This window comes from Oryx dammah, unplaced genomic scaffold, assembly GCF_014754425.2.
Source record: "Oryx dammah isolate SB20612 unplaced genomic scaffold, SCBI_Odam_1.1 HiC_scaffold_21, whole genome shotgun sequence".
Lineage (NCBI taxonomy): Eukaryota > Metazoa > Chordata > Mammalia > Artiodactyla > Bovidae > Oryx > Oryx dammah.
This window is the reverse complement of record NW_024070205.1, coordinates 40,040,908-40,048,064: the sequence shown is the minus strand read 5'-3', so window position 1 is coordinate 40,048,064 and position 7,157 is coordinate 40,040,908. Positions and strand designations below refer to the sequence as shown.

Genomic DNA, 7,157 nt, shown 5'->3' with positions numbered 1-7,157 from the left:
ACCCTTGCCTATCCCATAAGGGAAAGTGACCACACCACAACCAATCCACTCTTCACTGGTATGACTCTCTTGATCTTGCTCACTTCTGACTACAACAGTCTTTCATTTTATTCAGTTCCTTGGAGCTCCTTTCTATCTTCTAGATTGGATGCTGTCTGACTCATGAATCATTGAGTAAAGCCAATAAGATCTTTAAAGTCTACTCAGTTGAATTTTTTTTAACACTTCCTACACTTATACCCTAGCCCATGTATTGGGATGGCCAAAATTTGAATTTTTCCAACCCAATATTTTGCAAGCACTGAATCTCAATCAAACTGTCTGATCACCACTCTTATGTCTCCAGTTCAATTCCTCTAATAGCCCTCCTCTACTCCCCAGGGATCCTTCTCCCAGTCACCCTCTCCATTTCTCACTGCCTATTATCTCCTCCATAGCCTGTCTTCCCTCCTTACCCAAATTAGTTCATTGGTTTATTCTCATAATTACCTCTGGGATATACTTTTAATCCCTTGCCCCTTTAGGTTCTGGTTATGTTTACCAGGTTAAATCCAATTCTCCACCCATTTTTGTTTGCACCTGAGGAGGTGAATATGGTTGGAAAGACTATATAACTAGGCAGACTGATACGTTTAAAATTCAAGAGTATTAAATGACACGAGCTCACTACACTTACTAGCAAGTCTGCTCCTGCTTTCTGGGATCTTTAGTTCTTACCTTTTCCTCTCTTTTCAAATCTATAACAGCTCTATTCTTGCTCCCTCTTGACTGTTTACTGTGCCTGATATTTCACTGCAGAAATAGAGAGTAATCAGATAAAAAGTTCCTCATCTCTTCCCACCCAACCAAATCTCTCTCCTCCCTGTGTCTTTTGTACCCATAGAGTCTTGCCTCCCTTCCTATGAATGCATTTTCTGTCCCCCTGTTTAAGATCAACCATTCCACCTGTGTCCTGGATCGTTTTTGTTTTGTTTTGTTTTTTCCCCTTTCAATTCATTTAATTTCAACAATCTGTCAAAAAAAAAAAAAAAGAGCCAATAATACTGAATTACATTTTGTTGGGTTTTTTAAACCCTCAAACTCCAGACTTATAAAAACAGATTGTGTGTTTTCCACCCTGACCACCCTGCTATTTTTCCACATCACAGGCCACCCATAGATACAAAGCCGGGGTGGTGGGGAGGAGGGGTAGGCTAAGCTGAGACAGTCTACTTGGAACCAGTAGACAGGAGGGTGATGAGGCCTGAGGAAGCAATTATGGACAAAATGTAGTTCACTGTGGGGTTGAAGTTCTTCAGTATAAAGAAGGAAGCAACAATGACCAAGACCAGAAATAGGGTGTTATTATAGAAGATGGAAAATGTTGTAGCTTCATAATCAGCAACTTCATTCTTCTTCCACAAGATTCTTTCATCCTTTTCCTTCTGAGACATCTTTGTATTATCAGCTTCAGAGAGTTGCCGAGTCACTTCTTTGGAGACAGCATCTTCCCTCTTCTATGCTACTTTGTGCCTGAGAACACATTTCACATTTTTGTAAGCAAAGGCTACCAAGTAAGTGCTTACTAGGGTCATCACACTGTACAGAACAGCAGACTGAATAAGATCCATATGCCATATTCGCCAATATAACCATATGGGGATGGCGGACATGATGAAGGCGTTCCCGAAGAAAAGCGCCGAGGACTTGGCCGAGAGGTTGCGCTGAAATCCTGCAGGAGCAGGTCTTCCTCGGACTGCTGCTTGGGCCCGCCTTTGGGAGCCATGGTGGAATCAGAGCCGCGGGACGGGCGCGGAACCGGGCGCAGAGCAGGGAAGAAGCCACGGTCACCCTGGATCGTTTTTTGATTAATTCACACTGTGGTAGATTGATTGATGCTCTGCTATCTTAAGAGGAAATGATCTTCGTATTGAGACCAAGACATCAAAACCTAAAGATTTTAGCCAAGAAGAATTGTAGGAGAAAATCCTCAGTGGAAATGGGGTTAACTATTTAAACAGACCTTACTCTGATGGCCCAAGTTTCATTTTCCTCTTTGAGATTTTGTCATGTTTATTTTCGTAGCCACTACCTTATCCTATACTCAGAGGCCTACTGTTCCCCTAAAATTTTGATCTACTACTGCCACAACCAAAATTAATTTTGGGCTTGGTATAACTGAAGTGTACTGGATTTTCCCAAAGGCCTTTTACTAGAAACTAAAGAAAAATACCTTAATATTTTGTGGCAAAATTTAGGTATAGAAAAGATGTATTTGTTTATTCATTAATTCTTCAGCTATCTATTAAGTCTCCCATTATACTTGGCACTGAGGGTAAAGTCAAAGGTTTTAGCACATGGTATGTATTTGCAGATGGCTCTGAATCTAGGGGAGAAGACAATAAAAAGGAAACAAATAATTGCATAGAATTTAATAATATATAAATGTGGTACAGTGGTTGGACAGATTGGGACTGATTTTCTCTACCTGAAGAAGTTGGGAAGGTGCATTGAGGGGAGGGTGTTTAAATTTGGAGAGCGTAAGCAGGTCAACGTAGATGGAGTATTGACTTGAGGCGAGAGAGATGAGGAAGGGCCTAGGAAAGCAGACAGGTGCCAGTCTTGGAGCATATTAAACATAATACTAAAGGGTTTAGACTTTATCCTGCATATGCAGAAGGAGATTTTGACTTTTTTAAGCATTAAAGTTTACATGTTAGGTAGTTTTCATTTGTACGAAGACTATTTAGGAAGTCAAGTGAGAGAGATGAGGACCTAAACTTAAAATGTTTGACTGACAGTGATTCAGTCGTGTCTGACTCTTTGAGACCCCATAGACTATAGCCTTGCCAGGCTCCTCTGTGCTTGGAATTCTCCAGGCAAGAATACTGGAATGCATTGCTATTTCCTTCTCCAGGTAACATGTTTAGAAGGATGAAGCATTAGGTCCTAAGGAACAGTTGATGGAGAAAGGAATAGTCAAGGATGACTTACCTGTTTCTAATGTGGATGTCTAGAAGAATAAGGGAAGAACGCAGTATTGAAAGAGATGAATAATTTCCAGTGGGAAGTGTTTTGACTACATCCTTTGTGAGACTAGCATTAGAAGTTAATTTTTTGCCTGCAAAAGAATCGTTTGTGACCTTTTCTCTAAACTGGATTAATGAATGGCACCACCTAAAATCCATTGTGTGTATGTTATTATGATTTTTAAAAACTAAGCAAAACTATTTGTAGGAAAATAAACCCATCCCCATGACACCTGAGCACTTAGTGAAGATATCTGAAGATTCTTTCTAGAGCCTGCATCCAGACAAATATAATTTGAAAAATTCTATTCAAATTCTTCTTTTCTATCAACATTAGTTTAACAATGTTGTCTTTTTAACTCATTACTCCAGGAAAGACACAATAGCCAGGCTTATACAAACATGGTGAAATAAAACTTGCAGAACATGCTCAAAGCTGTTAATTTTCCTGAAATACCAACTAGACATTTCTATGGTCTCAGGATGATTGTTTCCAATGAAGAAAATCAGATCATCTGAAAGATTTTAGCTGTGTCTACCATGATTATATAGATTGGGCTATAAAATTTGTCCTATGGCTACTTATCTTGAATCCCATAACTTGAATCTGATAGACAGGTATATGCTATCTGCCTATCCATTCATGCTATTACCTACCCTTTATTAGGGAGATAGAAGGTGTTATATAAATGATAAACTCCATAGGAATCAATTCTCTACTAAGTCACTTCAGTTGTGTCCGACTCTGTGCAACCCCATAGATGGCAGCCCACCAGGCTCCCCGTCCCTGGGATTCTCCAGGCAAGAACACTGGAGTGGGTTGCCATTTCCTTCTCCAATGTATGAAAGCGAAAAGTGAAAAGGAAGTTGCTCAGTCATGTCCAACTCTTTGCGACCCCATGGACCGCAGCCTACCAGGCTCCTCTGTCCATGGGATTTTCCAGGCAAGAGTACTGGAGTGGGGTGCCATCACCTTCTCCGAGGAATCAATTAGAAGTATGAATAAAAATGAAAAAGTGAAGTGGCTATAAAGTCCTTTAAAATTTTTAGGTGGTAAAATTATAAAATAACATTAATAATAGTGCTTACTCTTTTCCAGGCAGTATTCAATGCTGTGCCTCTATGATCTTATTTAATCCTCTCTATGAGCCCATGGGCTAAGCACTATAACATCAGCTTTACGCACAAAGCAGTTGGATTTAGTGAGATTAAGTAACTCATTCAAAGAAGCAGTCAATATGCAGAACTGTGATTTAACTCAAGGGTCAGTGGAAACCCCAAGAGTTTGAGAAGAATGGACTTGAACCCAAGTCTTTGTTCCAGATTTGCGGTGTTGAACTATACCTAAGACTAATCTTAGGGCAATGATGTCAGCCTCCAGTAAGCAGGGCAGAGACAAAGACATCAAGAAGATGTTTGTTATTTAGCATTCTTTAAGAGGTACAGGGACAGGGGAGCCTGGTAGGCTACCGTCTATAGGGTTGCACAGAGTCGGACATGACTGAAGCGATTTAGCAGCAGCAGCAAGAGGTACACACACACACACACACACACACACACACACACACACACACACACACAAATAACAGATACAGTTTTTTCCTAGGAAATCTGGCAACCCTAAATTCTGACCACGAGTTAGGCCTCTGTATGACAAATGCTGGTCCTAATGTACAAAAAGATAGGATGCTTAAGTGTGATGTTTTCAAAGACTTTGCTTACATAATCTCTAAAAGGCCTTTGTAAAGTGATCTAGAGTCATATAGTTACCTCTCACACTCTTAAATTACCAGATAAAATTCTTCATTTAAATTTAAATAATTGCTAAGTATGAAATTTCCAGTGTCCTATAAAGATTGGCGTGAAGTGCTCAGTTACTCAGCCATGTCCTATTCTTTGTGACACCGTGGACTATAGCCCGCCAGGCTCCTCTGTCCATGGAATTTCTCAGGCAAGAATGCTAGATCAGGTTGCCATTTCCTTCTCCAGGGAATCTTTCCAACCCTGAGATCAAACCTGTGTCTCTTGTGGCTCCTGCTTTGTCAGATCCTCCTGGATTCTTTACCACTGTGCAACCTGGGAAGCATTACTTATAATTAAACTGTGAAATCATTCTTTTAAGTATATTCAGTGAAATGTAAATATCATAGTGGTTTGATACTGTCACCCACATTGAAATAGATGATCATGTTCTATGATACATGAAAGTTTTATAATCTTTGAATTAATAATTCCTTTCTTACTGTTTTATCCTCATGTAACCTATTTTAGCTTTGAAGGTCTCTCATTGATTACCCTATCATTTTTTTTTTTGTAGCAAATAGATATATATACACAGAAATTTCACTACTTAAAAACTTTCCTATAATTACCATACAGTTTATTAGTACAGAATGGTTGAGACATGAATATACAACATGTGGAACGCAATGTAACTGGACAAAATTTTGAACATTTTTACTTTTAAAAAGGGCTTCCCAGGTGACTTTAGTGGTAAAGAACCCATCTGCCAATGCAAGAGACATAAGAGATGTGTGTTTGATCCCTGGGCTGGGAAGATCCCCTGGAGAAGGAAATGGGAACCCACTTTCAGTGTTCTTACCTGGAGGATTTCATGGACAGGGAAACCTGGCAGGCTATAGTCCATAGAGTTGCAAACAGTCAGACATGACTGAAGAGACTTAGCATGCACTTAAAAAAAAAAAAAAGTAAATGGGAGTTTTTTTATCCAATTGTTTCAGATATTCTGTTCATAGACAGATTTCTCAATACTAGAATGAGACAAAGTTCATTAATTTACTCTTATTTTTTGTTTGTAAATATATAAGCACTGGGAAATCTTTTTCACATGATTATGTAGAAATGTCATTCAATTAATAATCCTCCTTTTGTGTTAAATGCCAATGTTTATATCAGGACATTAAATAAGAAACAATTTATCATGTTCTCTTCAGCAGCAGCTGCTGCTGCTACTGCTAAGTCGCTTGAGTCGTGTTCGACTCTGTGCGACCCCATAGACGGAAGCCCACCAGGCTCCCCCCATCCCTGGGATTCTCCAGGCAAGAACACTGGAGTGGATTGCCATTTCCTTCTCCAATGCATGAAAGTGGAAAGTGAAAAGTAAAAGTGAAGTCGCTCAGTTGTGTCCGACTCTTCATGACCCCATGGACTGCAGCCTACCAGGCTCCTCTGTCCATGGGACTTTCCAGGCAAGAGTACTGGAGTGGCACATATACTAAAATAAACTATTTAGTGATCTATCAGCTGACAGATTGGTTAAGTCTTCCTCCAATTTTGAAAAACTCAAAAAGCTGAAAACCATCCAACTTGCAACAGATCTGTCATAAACAGAGTCATCTGCTTTCTCAACACCAGCATCACTATTTTCAAATGTCTCTTTAATTGTCACCCAGTAGTCTTTTATACTCTGGAGCAATGAGCCAAAGCAACTTTTGGATGGATAATGGGTGGTTCTTTTGCAAAGTGGACAAATTTATTATGAAGAGGTAGATGGGAAAGAAAAAACTACGCTTTTTCATAAGCATTTTATGGAAGCTGAGAATAAATTAATGCCTTGAAACCATGTACATCTGCATATCCTCAGAAAGTCTTCAGATACCATCAGAATCTAGGCAACACTTTGAATCCCACTGCTTTAGTGCCCATGCTTGTATACATGGAAATCATGGTATTTGGGGTCATCTCGTGGACAGAGGAGCCTGGTAGGCTGCAGTCCATGGGGTCACGAAGAGTCAGACACGACTGAGTGACTTTCACTTTTCCCTTTCATGCATTGGAGAAGGCAATGGCAACCCACTCCAGTGCTCTTGCCTGGAGAATCCCAGGGACGGCGGAGCCTGGTGGGCTTCCGTCTGTGGGTTCGCACAGAGTAGGACACGACTGAAGTGACTTAGCAGCAGCAGGGTTGTCTTTATTCCTGAGTGATAGCTGAGTACCTAATTAACGTGGTTTGAAGTGTATGTGTGTAAGTTGCTTCAGTCATGTCCAACTCTTTGTGACCCTATGGACTGTAGCCTGCCAGATTCCTCTGTCCATGGGATTCTCCAGGCAAGAATACTGGAGTGGGTTGCCAAGCCCTCCTTCAGGGGATGGAACTTGCATCTCTTGCATCTCCTATATTGGCAGGCG

At 40.4% G+C, this 7,157-nt stretch overlaps 1 pseudogene; it reads right to left on the bottom strand.

The window, feature by feature from the left end:
- Window positions 1-1,180: 1,180 nt before the first annotated feature.
- LOC120880241 lies at window positions 1,181-1,824 on the bottom strand (annotated as a pseudogene).
- Window positions 1,825-7,157: the final 5,333 nt, after the last annotated feature.